Source organism: Elephas maximus, chromosome 1 (genome assembly GCF_024166365.1).
Source record: "Elephas maximus indicus isolate mEleMax1 chromosome 1, mEleMax1 primary haplotype, whole genome shotgun sequence".
NCBI classification, from domain to species: Eukaryota; Metazoa; Chordata; class Mammalia; order Proboscidea; family Elephantidae; genus Elephas; species Elephas maximus.
In genome coordinates this window covers 166,818,741-166,840,561 of record NC_064819.1, presented here as the reverse complement: position 1 = coordinate 166,840,561, position 21,821 = coordinate 166,818,741, and the positions used below count along the sequence as shown (strand labels likewise).

At 35.9% G+C, this 21,821-nt stretch overlaps 1 protein-coding gene across 2 annotated transcripts in view; it reads right to left on the bottom strand.

The window, feature by feature from the left end:
• Positions 1-21,821, bottom strand: part of GRIK2 (glutamate ionotropic receptor kainate type subunit 2) — a 770,475-nt gene that overhangs the window by 414,089 nt on the left and 334,565 nt on the right. The gene's annotated exons all lie outside the window — the stretch shown is intronic.

Here is a 21,821-nt window from a genome sequence, read left to right as displayed (position 1 = left end):
ACTCCTGTCCCATAACCAGGAGGACATACATTTTGAGATTTTATTTATTTAAAATCCAGAGCTCATGATGTAGCTATAAAAATAAATAAATGACTAAAACCAAACCCTTGCCATCAAGCCAATTCCAACTCATAACGACCCTACAGGACAGAGCAGAATTGCCCCATAGGGTTTCCAGCGAGTGGCTGGTGGATTCAAACTGCCAACCATTTGATTAGCAGCCAAGCTCTTAACCACTGAGCCACCAGGCTCCATGTAACTATAATAATCCATAATTGGTCTCTCATTGAATAACACTTATAGGACATGGTCAATTAGGGCTGGGCATGCAATCTAAGGAAATTGAGAAAGGCAATATACATAATCTCAATGACAACTCTACTAAAGGCCCTGATGCATTCATGTGTGGTGGTCATGGAGAAGCCTTGCTCAAATCTTCCTCCAAAACAAACTGCTACAGGGAGCGTAGTTGATTTACATTCTCCAGCTTCTACACCTTTGAATGCACCACTGCATTTCCCATGCCACATTTCCACTATCTACTCCCAACTGATAAATTATCTCAGCTGGCTTCCTGTAATCAGGCCATACCTGCCTGATGCAAAATTCTCCTGATGGCAGCTTTGGCCTGGGGAATTCCCATTGACCTGGCTACATATTTCTGCCCTTCCTACCATCCTGTCTTTCTTCTCTTCTGTCACAAGTTTTAGACCTGCATCTCTGTCTGAAGGCTCTGTACCTACTCTGGCTCCCTCCCCTTTATTTTTCAGAGGTATTTCCCCAATAAATTTTTGCCTATCTAATCTCATCTTAGCATTTGCTTCATGAAGGACCCAGGAAGATACAATGGGTGATACATTGCAATTATAATTTTAAACTTATATTCTTTGTAGTATAGATACATATTTGCAATTATATGATATGAGAAAAAAATATTTTTTAATAAGCATGCTGACAGACATGTCTTGTGGTATTTTATTTTTTGGAAGGTGGGAGCACCTATTTGGATTTAATTTCACCCTGTTCTCATTTATATTATCTAACACATTAAAAAAGGTTTTGTTAATGTTTGTTTTTAAACTATCATATGCACAGCAATGTATTTGGTAGCATGTAAGACAAGAAAATTCAGCTTTCAGCACAAGAGATCTGAAACAAAACATGATAAATCTTTCTCTGCGTGGTGTCCTCATGGTTTTCATCTTTGAACTAAAAACAAATATCAAAGTCTGAAGCACCTTCACTGATTCATAGATGAGTCATTTATGGGGCAATACAGAGCTACTAAAGAACACAGAAGGACATTCTGTCCAGCTATGTTACTGTGGGTACATTTTGATAAAGGCAAAACATGGGCTTCAGCACCAGCAAGATTAGAATTCTACATGTCTCCTTATATATTTCCTAACAATGTTGATTTATTTTTTATTACTTCTTAAAAATTTATTTTGAATAGTTCATTAAAAAAAGAAAAGCAATGCAGTTTAAAGAACTGTATGTTCAATATTTGATATTTAAAGATTATTAAAGAGGATCAAAACATTAGTTGGTATGCAAAATATTTTTATTATATTTAACTGTCATTTGATGGCAATTATAAATGATTGCTGTCTTACATTGGTAGCATATTAAACAGGAAATTGTGGCACTAACTGTCACTAGTTTTATTTTACATAGTAGTTGATACATTTTACCAAACGTCATGTCTCTTTCAATTTCAGTCACCACTTGTAGAATGAACATTGTGTATAAAGATTTTGCTATTCCCTCTAAAGTAACACTGCTATTTTACCAAAAGAGATGAACAATGAAAATAAATCTCCTAATAACCAATGACCAGTTAAGTTCAATATTCAGTCATAAAGGCAAATATATATGCATTTCATCTAACGATATGAGGATAAGTAATGGAGTATACCTGTATTTTAGGAATAAATATAGCAAGCTCTTGGTATTTTCAAAGAACTTTCTATATATTCCACATTAAAAAAGGAATTACTGCACAGGCTACAGTGAATAAGAGACTAACAAAGCTGAATTGAAGTTTTCGGCACCACTGGGTTTCCATGAGTCGGGGTTGACTAGTCAGCAACTAGCAACACCAGCACAATTTGAGGCAGCTATTCCTTTTTAACCATTCCACGCTAAATATAGTCTCCTATCCTGCGAGCCCAATGACTTGAGTGACCCTACTCCACATACTCTTCAGACCCTTCAGGTCCTCTGATCTATGTTTTCACTGTTGAGCAGCCTCCTCACGGACTTCCTTCAATTCCTACCTAAATTCTATAGTCCAGTATTACAACCATTTTGCTATAAATACCCACAACTGTTTTCCCTCTTTCTTTCCATTGGGGTCACTTAGAAAAACAAGCTTGCTAAACTCAAGGATTTGCCGACTCACTGCCCTTCCCTGAGCAGCAGGATACTGCAAACTGGTCTCATTTGCTGTTCATAGCCAAGAATCTCAAATGAGCAATCAACCAAGATAAATAAGCTCCTACTCTTCCCTGGAACATCTATTTTCCCACTTCCCAAGAAGGCAATTGCACCCCTTATTCCCTCTCCTAAAACCTAACATTTTCTACACCCAACTCTATTCCTGCTGATATATCAATTCCATACTTCATCTTTCCTCCTTAAATCCACCAACCCACCACACCTGAATTCCAATGCTCTGATTTTTCTTCTTTTACAAACAAAGCCCCTGCTCCTATCCAAGGCTATTTTTCTTTTTGTGTATCATCAAGGGGATTCTGACTCCAAGTGAGTCTATAGGACAGAGCAGAACTGCGCCATAGGGTTTCCTAGGCTATAATCTATGGCGGCAGATCACGACTCTTTTCTGCATAGAATGGCTTGGTGGGTTCAAACTGCTAACCTTTCGGTTAGCAGCCCAGCACTTAACCATTGTACAACCAGTGCTCCTTATCCAAGACTAATGCCGTCTGAGAGTCCCTTCTCTGAATCTTGGTTTAGCAAGTGTCTCTACTTTTTCTTGCATCATTAATTTCTTCCTCACTCACTGAAATATTCATGTTGTTGTTGTTAGGTGCTGTTAAGTAGATTTTTGACTCGTAGTGAGCCTATGTGACAGCGTAGAACTGACCCATAGGGTTTTCTAGGCTGTAATCTTCCAACATTCAAATACTAGTATCACACATTTTTAAAATTTCCCTTGAACCCAGGTACTCTTTTAGGTCCTACCCCATTTCTCTGATATCATAACTTTGAAATTCCTCAGAATTGTTGATTAGACTTGATGTCTCCACTTTGTCACCTCACATAGACTCCAGCTTAGCTTCTGTTCTCATCACTCCAACAAAAATTCTTCCAAGGTCACTGGTAACTCCTTATTGCCAAATCCAAATGATCAAGTCTGTAACCTCACAATACTTGAAGAATGTTAGTGACATGATTTGATACAATGACTTGACACTCCATTCTTGTCAAAACACTTTCTTCTCTAGCCTTCTATGAAATCAGATTCTTCTTGTTTTCCTTCTACCTTAGAGCACACCTCTTTGCAATCACATTTGGTGGCTCATCCTTCTTCATTTTCAAGTTCAGTCCTTGTCGCTTTTTAATTCTCTATCAGGGTGTGTCCTTAGATGGTCTTATCCAGTCCCTTGGCTTTAAATACATGTATGTGTTGATGACTTACAAATATAAATTCCAATCATGACCTTCAACCTGAGTTTCAAACTCATAAAACGTATATCACCTAAAAATCATTCCCAAAAGTCTTCATTCCTTCATTCGTCGAATATTGATGGAGTGGCTATTATGTGCTAGGCACAATAGTGAACAAAATATGTCTACTTGAAAGTCTAAGAGGAAATTTTAACATGTGTCAAAGGGTACTCTTGATATTTTTCATCCTCAAATCAGCTTCTTCACTATTCTTCCATTTTTTTTCAGTATATGACTCTATTTCCATCAATTTTCTTGGACCTCAAAAACTTAGAAGTCCTCTGACACACTGTGGGTTCCCACAGAAGGAGACCCTGAGACAAGAACTCAAGTACAAGCAGTTTTTTTTGGAGGTTTCAGGGAACACCAACAAGGAAGTGAAGAAATAATACAGAGTAGGGAAAGCAGCTAATAAATTATTCAGCCAGCCACCACAGTATGCAAGTGGAGCTTGAACATACAGGGAAACTGAGAAATGTTGTAAAATGCACACTTCAGAATTATCTCACTCTAAAGCTGCCCCTGGAGAGAAGGATATCATGCTTGATAAAGTAGAGGGTCAGCGAAAAAGAGGAAGACCCTCAACAAGATGGATTGACATAGTGGTTACAACGTGTTCAAGCACAACAATTCTGAGGATGGTGCAGGACCAGGCAGTGTTTCTATTGTACCTAGGGTCATTACGAGCCTGAACTGACTCAAAGGCACCTAAAAATAACAAAACTGAGTGAGTAGGATATGTACACATCCACTCCCGTCAGTCATTGGTTAAGGACTTCTCTGGGCTACACGTCTGGGGAGAAGGGAAAAGGGTAGGGAGTAGTTAATTCTCCAGGACTTCCAGCTTGTTAGACATGTGAGCAGAGCATCTTTCTAAAAAATGTCCTTAGACAGAGAATCAGGTACTTGTAGTTGTAAATCTTCTGTGGTACCATGAACTGTAAAGTCACAGGATACAGGCCAGGCACTTATACTGACTGCTATATCCTCCTTGAGTCTCCTCATCCAAATTGAACCATTAATGAACCCTGTTGATATCACCCAAAAATATATCTCAAATTCTATCATTCTTCCCAGGTCCACTGCTAACCCCGGAGTCCAAGTTAACATCATCTCTCACCAAGGCTACTGAAATGGCCACATTTCCCCTTATTTTCACTCTTGCTTCCTACACAGAAGCCACAGGTATTATCTCAATGCCTACATCAGATTATATCACTCCCCTGATTAAAGTCCTCCAGGGCTTCCATTGCAGTTAAATGAAAATCCAAACTTACATGGCCTCTGAAGACTTAAATGGTATGTCTAATGTTCACTTCTCTGATCTTCCCTTATTCTCCTTACTCAAAATAATCCAGTACACTGATGGATCACCTCAGACATACTTTGCATTTCCATGTTAAGGAGTTTTCAATTCCTGTTCCTTTTGCTTTAGATGCTCTTCTGATAAACCTTTGTATGACTATACATTCCTCATCATTTTGGCCTTGGTCCAAATATCATCTCCTTCCATCACACTAGCTAACATAACTTTCCAATCTTAGACTCTCCTTAATTAATTTTCTTCACTTATTTCTTCTGTTTATGAAGGAGAAAATAAACTCCTTGAGGACAGGAACTTTATCTTGTTCACTATTGCATACCTACCCTTAGAGCAGTGTCTGATACATAGAGGATTTTAAATAAATATTAGTTTAACTTTAAGAAAACGTTATGCAAAACCGTCTATATAATGTTGTTGTTGTTGTTAGGTGCTATTGAGTCGATTGCAACTCATAGCGACCCTATATACAATAGAATGAAACATTGCCTGGTCCTGCACCATCCTCATGATTGTTGCTATGCATGAGTCCATTGTTTCAGCCACCGTGTCAATCCAGCTCATTGAGGGTCTTCCTCTTATCATTAACCCTCTATTTTACCAAGCATGATGTCCTTCTCTAAGAACCGGCCCCTCCTAATAACATGTCCAAAGGATGTGAAACAAAGGCTCACTATCCTTGCTTCTAAGGAGCACTCTGGCTGCACTTCTTCCAAGATAGATTTGTTCATCCTTTTGGCAGTCCATGGTATATTCAATATTCTTTGCAATACCATAATTCAAATGCATCATTTCTTTTTCAGTCTTCCTTATTCATTGTGCAGCTTTTGCATGCATATGAGGCAACTGAAAACACCATGACTTAGGTCAGGCGCACCTTAGTCTTCAAGGTGACATCTTCGCTTCTTAATACTTTAAAGAGGTCGTTTGCAGCAGATTTGCCCAATGCAATGTGTTGTTTGATTTCTTGACTGCTGCTTCCATGGGCGTTGAATGTGGATACAAGTAAAATGAAATCCTTGATGGCTTCAATCTTTTCTCCATTTATCACGATGTTGCTTATTGGTCCAGTTGTGAGGATTTTTGTTTCCTTTATGTTGAGGGGAAACCCTGGTAGAGTAGTGGTTAAGTGCTACGGCTGCTAACCAAAAGGTTGGCAGTTCAAATCCGCCAGGCGCTCCTTGGAAACTCTACGGGGCAGTTCTACTCTGTCCTATGGGGTCGCTATGAGTCAAAATCAACTTGATGGCACTGGGTTTGGCTTTTTTTTTTTATGTTGAGATGTAATACATACTGAAAGCTGTAGTCTTTGATCTTGACCAGTAAGTGATTCAAATCCTCTTCATTTTCAGCAAGGAAGGCTGTGTCACCTGCATAACGCAGGTTATTAATAAGCCTTCTTTCAATCCTGATGCCCTATTCTTCTTCATATAGTCCAGCTTCTTGGAATATTTGCTCAGCATAAATATTGAATAAATATGGTCAAAGGGTACAACCCTGAAGCACACCTTTCCTGACTTTAAACCACACAGTATCCCCTTGTTCTGTTGGAAGGACTGCCTCTTGATCTATGTACAGGTTCCTCATGAGCACAATTAAGTGTTCTGGAATTTCCATTCTTCACTACGTTATCCTTAATTTGTTATGATCCACACAGTGAAATGCCTTTTCACCATCAATAAACAGGTAAACATTTTTCTTGTATTCTCTGACTCGACGGCAGTGGGTGGGTACTGCTTTCAGCCAGGATCCATCTGGCATGTCAAATGGATCCTGGCTGTCTATATAATATGATTCTGTTTTTATGAAATATGTACACAGGCTCCGAAAAACTGATAGAAATAAATACATAGATGGCCTCTTTTTCAAAACAATCAAGATGAGTATTTGGCCTTTTAATTAAGATGGTTGATTAAAGTATGTATAAAATAAGTTAAACATCTCACTGTAAATTTGTCCTTATATATATTAATATAGAGCCAAAGCCCTTTTCATGCGTTTGCTGATTAGAATTCCTCTCCAGTTTTCCATAATCCCCAAGCCTAATGGATTATCCATGATTTCCAGCTTCAGTTTCTTTTAAGTGCAACAAGAACAAAGACATGCTTGCAGAGCAATGAATGTGCAAAATTAATATTATAGAGCTGTCTTGCTCACGCTTAAATAAAAAATATTTTAAATGACTTGCCATCACCATGTTTTACCATAAAATCATGTAAATTTTCATAGAAACAATTTCCTGATTTTCCCTTGTATTTTATTAGTTTATGTAATATTTAATTGAAGAATTTAATTAACATAATAAGTACAAAAACAAACTGAGTCTGGAAGAAACACTACTGGCTGTATTTAGGGATACCAAATTTTGGGACAAAATAGTGCGTTTTCAGAGTACTCTGGCATCGAGTAATATATTTTAAGAAATGTTAGTTAATCTGCTGAATCAGCTAAGAAAAGTTAGGTTAAGAGGGCTTCTACTCTCCCTCAAATGGTAATTGCCATTGTCTTTGTTTGGTACATTGAAGGATAATTTTAATTTCTGCAGTGTATTTTTTTGCATTTTATAAATTTCTACAGTACATGCCACCTATACAATAAAAATTAAATACTAAATATTCAAAATATGTAGGGTTCTTTTAAAAACAAAGAGGTAACATCTGTCCTTTTATTATGATGATGTTGACTGTTTCTACTTCACTTAAAATGACATTTTAGTCCAGCAGACCTTCAAATTTAAAAGACTAGGCAAGTTTTTTTGTTGGTTAAATGTATGTGCACCTGCCTTAGGGGCTAGAGAAGTTCATATTTTAAAGGTATTTCACAGTCTTTAATTTATCTCTTATTCATTCCCCTTTTCCTTTTGATAAAGTAAAGGATTTGGAGAGAGGAATAAATATTTAAAGGCTGAGAGTGGAGTCTGAGAAGTTGATTTTAAAGGCAACATTTAGTAAGAATAATATTTTGCTTGAAAGTTAGAGCCAGAATTCAAATTAGTAGCTCTTCTCATGAGGCATATTCCCAAGACCCTGGACATATTTAGTGCAGACCCTCAGGCTATTCTGGCATGACTACTGAGAAACAAATGCATTCAAAGATGCAGTCATCCTTGAACTGGAATTCAACACTACTTAAATTCTTGCACTCTCAGGGCCACTGAGTCTAAATTGCCAAATATGTTGCCTAGGTTCTTTTCTATAAAGGGCTGTAAACATATGCCCTGATATGGATTAAATTGTGTCCCTAAGAAACATATGTTGAAGTTTTAACTCCTGCACCATTGAATGGGACCTCGTTTGGGAGATACATTTTCTCTTTGCAGATGTTATCAGTCAAATTAAGTAAGTCATACCTGAGTAAGGTGGGTCCTAACCCTAACAGCTTTTGAGTGGTGTCTTTTAAAAGAGAAGAACAAACAGGGAAACAGATACACACAGGGGGAAGACTCAAAGGAGGAAAAAAATGCCACCAGAAACTAGGAAATAGGCATAGGACAGTCCTCTCTTAAAGCCCCCAGAGGGAATGAAAATGACTGAGACCATAATTTGGATTTCTAGCCTCCAGAACTGTAAGAAAATAAATTTCTGTTCTTTAAAGCCACCCACTTTGTGGTATTTTGTTATGGCAGCCCTAAGAAACTAAAGCATGCCCATGGAGTCTGGAAGAGTTTTCCCCATTTCTGAGAAAGAAAATGAGACATCACTGCAATGAGAAACAATATTACAGTTTCCAACTTTTTGTCCGACCCCTTTCCCTTTTGGTGTCACCCTCAACTCAAATTCTGCATGTTTGCAATCAATGCCATCTCCTTCCCAGGCCACCACCTCCTCAGCCCATTTCTGTTAACAGCATAGAGTCCTCCCAGCCACTTAAGCTCAAAGGCTTCTGTTGTCTTTTATATTGTCCTTCCCTACCTCATAAAGCCCTTTTCATGCAGTAGTTCCTGTGAACCCCCTCTGCTCTAGTTCCAGTCAGTATTACTGCAGACTTGAATTAGTCTCCTGCCGCTAGTATTGGAAATCCTGGTGGCATAGTGGTTAAGTGCTACAGCAGTTAACCAAAAGGCTGGCAGTTTGAATCCACCAGGCACTCCTTGGAAGCTCTAGGGGGCAGTTCTACTCTGTCCCATAGGGTTGCTATGAGTCAGAATCGACTCAATTGCAATGGGTTTGTGTTTTCTTATTTTTTGTTCAGCCATTAGTATATTTAACACACCTGTGCATAGCACAAACTATCAAGTCAAAGGCCTAGAGTTAAAGCTTAGCCTCCACCTTTCCTAGCTGAATGCCCTTGGACAATATACTAAACATATCTGAGTCTCAGATTCATCTGAAAAATGAGAAGTGCTCATCTAGCATTTTTGTGAAAACTGGAGATAGTGTAACTCAAGCATATCTTTACATAACTACCACAAATGGAATAGTGTTTACAGGTATATAAAAAAAAACACACACGGTAAATAAAACCAAAACGAAACCCACTGCTGTCGAGTCAATTCCCAGTCATAGCAACCTTATAGGACAGATTAGAACTGTCCCATACGGTTTCCAAGAAGCACCTGGTGGATCTGAACTGCCAACCTTTTGGTTAGCAGCCATAGCCCTTAACCACTATGCCATCAGGGTTCCACAAAGTAAATGGTAAATATTAATTTTTTTCACACTCTCCTAGTCTAAAAATTTAATAGCTTTCTTTTCCATTCTCTCCTTCCAACATGGCCTTCCTAAATTGCACTCATCTATTTCTATAAAACATGTTATTTTCTATTCAAACTCACATTCAAGATCCACCTCAAGCACTACCTCCTCCAAAATTTGTCAGTTACACCAGAGTATCATACTTGTGGGAACGCTGGTGGCGTAGTGGTTAAGTGCTACGGCTGCTAACCAAAGGGTTGGGAGTTCAAATCTGCCAGGTGCTCCTTGGAAACTCTATGGGGCAGTTCTATTCTGTCCCATAGGGTCGGTATGAGTCGGAATCGACTCGACGGCACTGGGTTTGGTTTGGTTTTGATCATACTTGTAGCACTTGTATCAGGTGTGTTTGTTACCTGGTTATGTTGAAATAATAATAGCTATTATTATTATTAATAATATAATTATTGTTATTATTAATAATAGCTATTATATTATTTTGGCTCTATGTTGAATGATAGAAACATCAGAGTCTATTGGTGCAGATTTTATCTGGATTGTGCCATCAAGTAACCTTTTTTTATTGAAGTAGATGAAATCCAACTCTGCAATGTTTCCCCAGTGGCTACTGCATTTGGTTTTACAAAAACTACTCTTTCCCTGACTCCTTAGTACCAAAGGCTTGGAAGTTGCTGGGGGGAAGTGGACAAATTTGCAGAAGTGTCAAGGACTCTTCTAGGGGAAAACAATGAAGACTGTATGTGAGTTGCCCTTGTGAACTCAGGTGGAAGAAAATGATCCCCAGCCCAAAAGAAGGTACAATCTAGATGAGGACTGGGAGTCTTGGCCTTGGGCAAGGGCTAGATCTAGAAACTATCTGCAGGCTCACAGGTAAAGGTGTGTGTAAACTAAAGAGCTAGTTAACTAAGAAGCTGGAATAGTGACAGCCCAGGTCAATTGGGCCCTGGTTCTAGCGGTGCATGACTAGACAAGACTCAGAGGGTAACTGGCAAAAATGACCTCCAAACCAGACAACAGAACCATTAGCAGATACTCAAAAATCTGTTGCTGTGGAGTCGATTCTGACTCATAGCAAACCTATAGGACAGAGTAGAACTGCCCCATAGGGTTTCCAAGGAGCAGCTGGTAGATTTGAACTGCCAACTTTGGTTAACAGCCAAACACTAAGCATTTGACTGCCACTTTTTCATTAGAAATACCAGAAATTTAGCTCTGGCAGCTGCTCTAAGGCAGAGTTATTACTTTCTGAAGTGACTCAAACCTGGTAGCATCTATGGAATTGACTAGCTTGAATAGGTTATATGTGAGTTGGACATCGTACGGTGGAGCTCACTATCCCATAAATGAACACGATCAAGTCTCTTAGCTTCTCGGACTTTTCACAGCAAGGAGGATTTTTAACCACGTCCAGTGAGGGGCTTACAAGGAAAGAGAAACTGTTTATCCTATTAATTTGGGCATGTAATATTCTCCAGCTGCAATTTTACTTGAAGTTGTACTTACAACCTAATCAATAAAATGGGTAAGCTCCCATTTAAGCACACTATTTTTTACATACATACCTTATTCCATGTCAGCATTTTTTAAAAATTATTCAAGTCTATGTTTTATTTTCCTTACTAAATTAATAATTCTTCACATGCAGACATCATATATTACATATACGATAGAAAATTATATTTTACATCTAGTATTTATCTCCTTATCCTCCACAATACCACACATTGCATATCCCAGTAATATTTAGAGAATGAATTAGTAAATAAGAATATACCAGGAATTTTTCATGAAGGACTGATTTGGTACCATTTCAACATCTGTGTCTGTTTAATAACTTTACTTTTCCCTTCTGGTTCAATTTGGTCACAGGGTATTCTGAAGATTAATGAATAAAATATTTATGAATTCTTTTAGAAAGGCAAATGAAAGATCAAGATAATATTTCCTCTCTGCATAATAATGCAAGAGAATTCCTAATATCCCTTAGGCAAATTCACCCTAAAACTCTTCATTTCATTTTGTCTGAAATATTCTTTTGATTTATTAATGTGGGCTTAAATAGTGTTGGCAAAGCATATCTTGAAAATTACATACAGCATCAGAATAGATCCTTGACCATTTCTTAGGCCATTACATCACAGAATCACACAGGCTACAATTTTTTTCATCTTCCTAATGTAAATACAATTACTTAGATGCCAGTGTCATGAAATGAATGTCAATGATTTGATGTTAAAACTAGGTATGATTACTATTCATTTTTAATCTAATCTCATCCAGCCCATTAAACTAAGCAATCGACTACTCTCAGTTTTTAAAAAGTTATGTTTACATAGTCACTTTCTAATTCAATTTTCACGTTTTTACAAACAGGACATTAAAAGACACTTTGGGAGTGGCGAACTTTACTTTGAATATTAGCACTTCCCTGCACTAACATGCAGAAATAGCATTTGCCCAGAAGTAAATGAATACCATTCATGTAGGATATATTATGTGCCAGGTACTATATTTGAACAGTATAAAATTATGCATTTAATCTTCATAGTGACACTACAATGTAGGTGTTACTATTTTTATTGAACAGATAGGTAACTGTGGCTACAAGATATTAGAAAATGAGCAGAAGTTTAGAAAGGAAATAATAAACACACTTGGGTTTCAAAAGTTAGGTGATTCTGATTCCAAAGCTCTTGCTCTAAAATGTCAATAGAATACATTCAATGGTTTCCCATAACTAACATGAAACAGCTAAACAAGGATCCATCTTTTGTTTTGTTTCCAGTAAGTCACCTTCTTCATTAAAAAGAAATGATCTGACATTTGAGGGGGGAAAAATGGCACACACTATTTGCATATACTTCTAACTAGATTTCCCAACCCAGCCCAGTGCCCTCGAGTCGATTCTGACTCAGTTAGCTAGCTACCTTTTAAATAGAGATATATCACTCTAACAGTACATTTTAAATAATTGTGATTGAACTCATCTTTTAAAATAACTAGCTTCAGACTCTTCACACACCAAGCATCTAGTATAGTGTTATTGCATACAAGTGATAATAAATAATGCTGAAATAATGAATGGATTAATTAAACTATAAGCTTTGTGTCAAAATGTGTGTTTTACTTGGAAGGCACTTGAATTTTAACAAGATGAGACAAAATAACTTATAAAAAGCCATATAGGTTTCATATATTTTTACATTTTAACTCATTATCCCTTTTCACCCTGAGCACAATCCACTGAAATTTATTACGTCTACTTAGCAAGTGAGCTCCAAAAAGGTTAAGCAACAGCATTAGAGAAGTGGGGAAATGGATTCAAACGCTGGCTTCTGACCCCAATTTATGAGTTGAATTTATTTGGGAAGAAAATTGTCAGAGTTGAGCCAACAGCAGAGGGTTCGGTTTTGGTTTTTAGGAGACCATCTACCCACTGCCACACCCAAAACTGGTGTGAAATTCTATGTTAAGAGAGGAGAAGAAGCAGTAAATGTGATAACACATCCAAAGTAACATTTTTTGCTGGTTTATAATTCATTATGCTCAACATTTAGCTCTGGATGCTTAAGGATTCCTTTTTATTTGCTTCTGATCATAGTCCAGGGATTGTCCTTTGTATATAATCTACCTATTCTACCTATATACACCTATAAAATGAGATTATAATTGCCTGCCCCATAATGTTGTCACAAGGAAATTAGGCAATGATAGCACTAGGATGTAATAAGCATTAAATATATTTCAGCCATTACTGTTATTTTATAATAAAAAAAATAGAGATTGTCAAATACAAATGGTAGCATATAATGTGAGGTAGATTCAGAGTTTTTGTATAAAGTCATTGTTTGGGTCAATCTTCCTAAGGCCTAAGGTCTTTAAAATTCATATATTTTATATATGTGTACGCACCTAGTAACAGAGTCAGGTAATTAATTCTTTGGACAAAGCAGGTAGGTGAATTCTTGTATTGGTAGGATGCAGAACTAGGCTATTTGAAAACAAAAAGGACATACCTATTGTGGTATATGTTTATATGCAAAAAAAAAAAAATCAGATATAGGCTTGTTTATTGCATATAACACAAATTCTATGTCAAGTTCTTGATTTATCTGCAATGTTTTCCAGCTCTCTCAATTTTTAAATATTTTTTTCTCAAGTTGAGCATGAAAAAAAGCTCAAATGTTTGCTACAAATCTAAGTATGTAAAAGGGAAAATGTGTTAGATTTTGCCAGAAATATTGAGTTCAATATTAATGGAATCTACAGTTAATGTTACACAAAAATTAATATTTTTATAAATAGTTAATTGCTAATATTTAATAACAAAATCCACCAGAATCTTATACATATTTAGTATCTTGAAGCCATATATTATAAATGCTAATTATCCTATTAATATTGCAGCCAGTAATGCTTGCTAGTAAATAGATAAATGAGTAGTACATAGTTCCTTACTCATAAGAGCATCTAGGCACGATATGAATTCATATAAATATAAATAATAAAACATTATATAAATACATCTTAGTTTTATTTATGTAAAGTTGTATATAAACATAAGTTTTTAAATAAATATAAATTTTAAGGATTTTGATAAGATCAAGAAACCTTTTATTTGGCATTGCATTTAAGTAACTGGGGTAGGTAAGGAGTTAAAATCTTAAAAGTGGAAATAAAATGGAACCAATACAGGAAATAACAGCTTCAATGATAATTATCACCAGTTTACTCCTTCTAAGCCCATCTCCTATCTAAAAATAGAGCAGAAAGCTGAGCTGTGCAGATTTTACCATGAATGTGAGAAAAAAATAATTTTTGTGCATATTAGAAATAGATCTAATCTTTCTTCAATAAAGACAGTGTTCTATAATTGTAAATATATAATTGTAGCAATAATTAACTACTCTTATCCAGTGGCATAGTGGTTAAGAGCTACCATAGCTGCTAACCAAAAGGTCAGCAGTTCAAATTCACCAGACACTCCTTGGAGACCCTATGGGACAGCTGTACTCTGTCAGATAGGGTGGCTATGAGTCAGAATCTACTCGACGGCAACGGGTTTGGTTGTTTTTTTTATCCAGGACCTCTCTATGGCCCATTGCAAATATTTATCTGAGTAACACGATTTCATGTTGTTTATAGGACTCAAATTCCATCTGTTACTCTCTGTTCTTTAATATTTTTCAACCAGTGTTCCAGTGTTGCATACTGTCTTTTACTACCCTGAATTCTTACATGTTACATGTTAATTAGTTGATACAAAAATATATATCACAGCTTTATCTCTCATTGTTTTCCAACACATTCGTCTAATCCAGGACGTTAAAATTAACTCAAACTTGCTGTTAACCTCATTCTAAAGTGAGTGCCAGCTCCAATAAAAAAGTTCAATGTGTATTTTCTTGACTACTTTGCATTGCCTTTATATTGAGCCCTGCATTTGCTTTCCAAAGTTTGATGCTTTGTTACCTCTATAACCTGTGTGGCATTTTGGTTCTTCAAGGTTGCATTTATTCCTTGCTGTTACCAGTTCTACCTTGGTACCCTAGTCCAAACATGGAGTCCTAAATCTCAGAATGTTGTTCCTAAACTCTGTAAAGCTGGACTTTAAGCTCTTGCTGGGGCTTTGGGTATCACTTCTTCTAGATGTCCTTGACTATCCTCTGAGGGGCCCTCTCTCCAGAGCACCACAAATTTCTGTCTAGCTAGACTTCCTCCTGCCATCTGTGGTTGATCTATTCCATATGTTACCATGTACTTGTTAAATATAAAATAAGCTAAAAGAACCTGAGGGAAATTATGAGCAGAAATGTACTCATCCTTTACAAGTTTGTATTGCACAATCTTAGATCAATTATTTGAAGATAAATTTTGCTCTTCAGAGTAGAAGGAGAAAGAAAAAGTCTCTTGATTCAACTTCTTTTTCCAAGTAAAAGCTTTAAAAAATTGACCTAAAAAAACATGATTATGAAGATAATGCTTCATTGCAACTGCCACTTTTCATGAATGGAACAATTACTTAAAATAGAAATTCAATCTGTTTATAAACTTTAGATAAAAGCTGATTACTTAATCTGCCAATAAGCAAAGGCAATTAAATGGAATATGTTAATGAAACAATGGAGCTTGATAGGTCATCTCAATTATTTACATTCAGATTTAACTTACAGCTTAGTAAATCATGGAAGATTAATAAGTACATAAAGTGAAGGAAATCAGTGCCATTCTGTTATTCAAGCCTCATACTCCATTCCCTCTTACCATTTGTTAAATCAATCACATAAACATGTAATGAATGTGTTTATGTGACTTCATTACATTTTCTGAAATACCTTGTACAAATATTTGTCATATTTCATTGCATTTATGGACTCCAAAATATTTCTTCTATAGTAAAGACAAGAATAAAAATGGCAGTGTTAATAGATTTTGTGAAATGTTACACATTTTCAACAAAATACTAAGCAGTTATGTAAAACTCCTGGTAAATACATGTCTGTCACTTGCTATCAAAAAATAGCACGGAAAAAGGAATCTTAAGATGAATTTGGAGGAAATCTTAGGAAACAGGATCAAAGAAATACCAAACTGGAGAAGTCAACAATCAAGATTTGAATATGACTTTTATACCAATAAAGTTGGGAGATGTGATCAGAATGACATTTACTATCTTCTGACTTTGTCAGTTCTCTAAGTGCTGTGAGCACATGCGGGTGTTGTCTTCACCACCCAATCCTGAGTGCCTGGAACATGCATAATAAAAACTGATCAATGAAGGGGTAATTAATTCATTATTTCGTTACTTTTTAATGCTTTTCTTTGGCTATTTTCGTGGAGTATGAGATAAAACCGCCCTTTTCAAAAAATGCCTTTATTGATTAAAAAATGGTGAGTTAGAATCATTATCTGGAAAGGCTTGTATTTATTCTCATTTCACCTGAATCAAAGAAAACAGCTACAACTAATGAAGAAAAGAAAACAGCAGCAAGGGCAGACTTAGAATCCTAGTAGTAAATAAAAACCTACCTGGTCATACTTTATTTCCCCATTGTCCTGTTTTTATTGACTTTTCTAAAGGTAAATCTTTGTACAGTAGCAGAGTGATCAATGGTGCCCCTCAGTGCATGAGCTAACTCCCTGTTGTGAGATGTGCATACAAGATGTTGAACTTTTAATTTAAGATAATCAAATAATAAAGAAATCATAAAATTCCCAGGCAGTGGTCTGTTGTTTAAAGAAATAATTGTTAGGGGAGGGCATTAAAATTTAAACATATAAAGACTCACCTCTCTTATGAACATTCTCACTTTCTTCATAAATGAGAAGAAGAAACTACTCTTCTACTCAGGAAACTTTCACTATTTAATCAAAAGTGGTTCTAAGATTTTGTCTTTTAAGGTTTTTTTTTTTTTCCTAAAAAATAATTGAGACTAGCTTAACTGCATTTTCCAAATGATTAGGTATCTTGATAATATACTGCAAGTAGGTAAATAAAAAAGCTCCAGAGAATACATTTAGGGAAATGAGAGGTCTAGTGATTAGAACACAGATGTAATATGATTAAAACAAATGAACACATATTTATTCTGTCAGGCAGTCACTCCTTCATTATAAGCACCTACTTTGCACCAGTCACTGAGCTAGTTGCAGGGGATTCAAGGATGACAGGACATAGTCCTTGCCTTGAAAGGGCTTATAGTCTACTGGGAAAGGAGTGTTAATCCAAACAAAAGCACCAGAGTAAACGTTTCAACATGGGGTTATACACAAAGTGAATAAATAAAAAAGCACACGTGTAAAATGTCTGGAGAACTCAGAGCAAATTCACAGAAAAGGCAATAGATGACCTGAAAATTAAAGTACGAGTGGAAATTTGCTGAGCATACAAGTGGAGCTAGGTGGCTCAGACAACGGGAACGTCCTGTGCTGAAGTGGGTAGATGCATCAGCACTGGTGAGACATGAAGGGTGAGACGTGTGAATTGATGGGGCAGGAAGGAGGCAAGTACAAGGCTGAAAAAATAGGCAGATGATGGAGGGCCTTGCAGGCTTGGCATATTATCTTAGATTTCATCTGGTAAATGACAAGGGGTCATGAAATACATTCTAGGAAACAGGTCCATCTAGGAGAAAGATGGCAAGACCGGGACTTCAGTGGAAGACTATTGCAACAGCCAGGGGAAACTATGATGGTCTTAATCAAGGCATAGATCTAGGGACGAAAAGAATGTAGAAGAGAAAGACCGATAAGGTAGAATTGACAGTGCTTTTTTGCTGGTTGTTTGGATGTGAAGAGATGAAGGAAATGGAGATAATAATTGGGATCCAGAGTTTAAATTTACTAACCATAATCTCTAAATGTTAATCAAAATGATACAGCCAATCAAAATGATTGTAAATTTAAACTACCAAGGAATATCTGTAGTGTTATACATCAGCACAAGTGAAAAAAAAAAGGGGGGGGGGAGTATTGGTAATTTTTAAGCTATTGGGGGGAATAGGGTTGCATTCATATTAATATGCATAGGCATATTGGGAACACTGGGAAGGACTGCTGGGATGTAACCAGACTGTTTAAATTTTATCCTGAGGTTTTTGGTCCTCTTGAGTTGAGACTGTTGCAACAAATCAATAATAAATATAACCAGACTCAATTTCTGATGGCTTCAAAAAGTGAATTCCAACTGTATATTAACTGCACTTAGAGAAGGGGACTGACAAAGTTTAGACAGAAAACTGAGGGAAATACCATCCAATTATGCAGTACAGAGGAGTGATAATACTCACTTAAAGGGACCTCCGCACGGCCACTCATTTACCCTTTGCTGTTAAATTGATTCTGACTCATGGCGACTCCAGGTGTTACAGAGTAGAACTGAGTTCTGTAGGGTTTTCTTGTATGTAATCTTTGTGAAAGTAGATCGGCAGCCCTTTCTTCTGCAGCACCAGTGGGTGGGTTCACAACATCAACCTTTCATTTAGCAATCAAGAGCAAACCATTTGCACTGAAAATATGTGAGCATTTAATAGTGAATGCAATATAGAGAAGGGGTCTTATAATAAGGGCTCATGTCTGGGCAGGAGTTTAGAACACTAACTTGATGGCAGTCTGGGGGCAGGGGGAAAAGTGGGAGATAGGTGACACCATGAGGAAAAAAAAAAAAAAAAAAAACACGTGTGAAGGAAGGAGGTTAGGCTTCCTTCCTTCCCCTTTGACTAGATCAGGTTTGGATGCACTGTGTGATTTTACCCCTTGGTTGGTTTCACACTAAGTGAAGATAAAAATTTTGCTGAGCTACTTATATTAATATGTTTAATATGCTGAACCCAGAGATCACAAAAGAAACTATGGCTTCCGGAGAAATGATCTTGCATTCTATAGTCATTTGGCTAATAAATAGTTAACCCAAGGGTCAATTGAGGTACTAACTCAACCAGAAAAAAATTCTGATAAATCAGATTCATTGTTTTCTTTTAAAGCTCAAACATAAAAAAAGGATGTGAAAGTATATGTAGCGACAAATGACTATGATGCTGATAATAATAGGTCTTGCTCCAAGCATTAGGGACTTTGCTGATAATTCCATTTCTTCATGGGACCAAACAGATCAGGCGAAGGCGGGGGGTGGGGGAAAGATATATATAAACACTGAGATATCATGAATTGACTGAAAGGAATGTTGCCAATGCTTCAATGCCAGGCTATAATTCTTTTCTAACTAGAGTCCTCTTAATTTCTGACTCCACTTATGATATAAATAGCCTTATTTTTTTTTCCTAAGTATTTAACGACTTAGGAAAATGCTTACTATATAATGTTAAATGAAGAAAAAGAATACTCATTGAAGGTGTGTACATAAACCAACATTATATATATATTTCATATTATTTTCATATAAGCATGTTCTAAGAACTAATGTTATATAAAATTATCTTTCTCTCCAAAGAAAAGATTTGAAAATATATTATCAATCTTCAAAATGGGAAATTGTGAAAAAAAATCAATCTACATTCATTTTGGAGGACATCTTTATCTAATGACAAATTTCATGTGCAATTCCAAAAAAATTATGTTTTATACTCTATAAACATAATAAACAGGTGATATGCAATTTTAGACAGGAAGTATTATTCAAAAAGCTCTCATACAATAAATTTATCCTTAACCTACTCATTTAAAAATGTTCTCATGTTTATTTTCTGGTGAAATCTTTGTCTTACAGCACTTCAAATAAAAATATATAAATGAAGGGGTAATTATCCCCTATATGTGAAAACTTTCCATTTTACTTCTTATTTAATATGCCACTTGAGAAACTTTTCATGACTACACCAAAGGGAAGCATATTGACATTGAATAACTCTTCTAAAGATCGCAAAATCCACGGTCTACATACAATGCCCAGGATTTTTGATAAAGAGTCAAATTCACTTTTCAGTCCATTTTCATTGTATCCTTTATCCAATACCACCAAATTACCTGCAATTTCAGAACAATTGACATGAAGAAAGAATACAGGAAGAGTGAACTCTCGGCTATGACAGAACCCAAACCTGTAGTTCTCCTAGCACCTTTCTTTTTGATCCATCTTCTGGAGGTCAGCTCTCTCTAATAGCCCCTACCTTCCAGATAAGAAATTAAAACACTGTCTCTGTATTTAATCTTTTTTTTTTTTCTGTATTTAATCTGTCTACATAAGTTACTAGAAGTTAGGAAGGACTTCATATCAGGGGATGATATTTAGACTGCAACAGAAAGCATCAAAGTAAAGTTAGATAATCTTTATGATTCTCACATGTAAAGGGGCACCCTAATCCTTGGTCATATCAATGGAAGTACATCAGCACCATTATAATGCATTTATATGTCTTAGAGTATAGAAGTGTTAAAGTTATTATGATACCTATTGATTTACTTTCCCGAAACCATTCAATAAGTATTTTTTGAATAACTGAAATGAAAAGATATCCATCCTAAAAATGGTAAACAGCACTAGAAAGTACATATGGAAAAAATACATAGATAATTAAAAAATAACATTGCCTTATTTTTTTTTATTACATACCATAAGTTTGATTCATCATCTTCGAATTGTAAATATAGTATTCATAATTTTTTCTAGATTGGGTTTTATTTTATATCCAGCTATAATTTAGAGGGAAAATCTTTATTTTTAAGTTATATGTTTTTTCATACCAGAAAAGTCCTCAAATATATCATAGGTTAAAACCAGAACTGGTCAACCATCTTTTTTTATATAGGAAGGAGTAATATTTTCTTCACATTATCTTTTTTTTTTAACTATGTACATATGACATTTTCAGATTATAGGAGGCTTTTTTTCCTCACACAAAAAAAGAAAAATGTCTTTTTGCTTTCCATTGGAAGTTTGGTACCTTTGGGGTAATCATGATTTTTTTCATAATCTCTAGAGGGGCTTCATTTTTGTATTACTAAATCTTCTTTTCAAGGAAAAAAAAAATCAAACTTTCCCTTCATCTTGCACAACATAAAAAAAAAAAATGCTTTGAACTCCCATACCAAAACAAAACAAAACAAAACAAAAAACCAACCCATTGCTACTGAGTTGATTCTGACTTACAGCAACCCTATAGGACAGAGCAGAGCTGCTCCACAGGGTTTCCAAGGAGCAGCTGGTAGATTCAAACTGTCAACCTTTTAGTTCTCATCCAAGCTCTTAACCACTGTGCCACAAATTCCCATAGAAACAATAAATGTAAATAGTACAATTATAATACAAAAAAAAATTTCCCACAGAGGATACTTTGTTTACGAAGTTCCCCTTTAGATTTACACCTATTAAAAGCAGATTATAATGACCTAGGAAATGTAGATGTTGCCCAAGTGCTAAGCAATTTCTCAAATTTTAGAGATAATTTGGTCTGTAGCATATAGATTTAATGAGTTTACATCAGGCCTTTATAATTTATTTGAATAGTATAAATTTACCCTGTCCTACAATTTTTTTTTTACAAGGTAGCCACTAGCTACACACTGAGCACTTGAAATGTAACTATTCTGAATCGAGATTTGCTGTAAGTGTCAAACACACTTTAATAACTTTCAAAGCTTTCAAAGACCTCATAGGAAAAAAAAAAGAATGCAAAATATCTCAGTCACAATTTTTATAT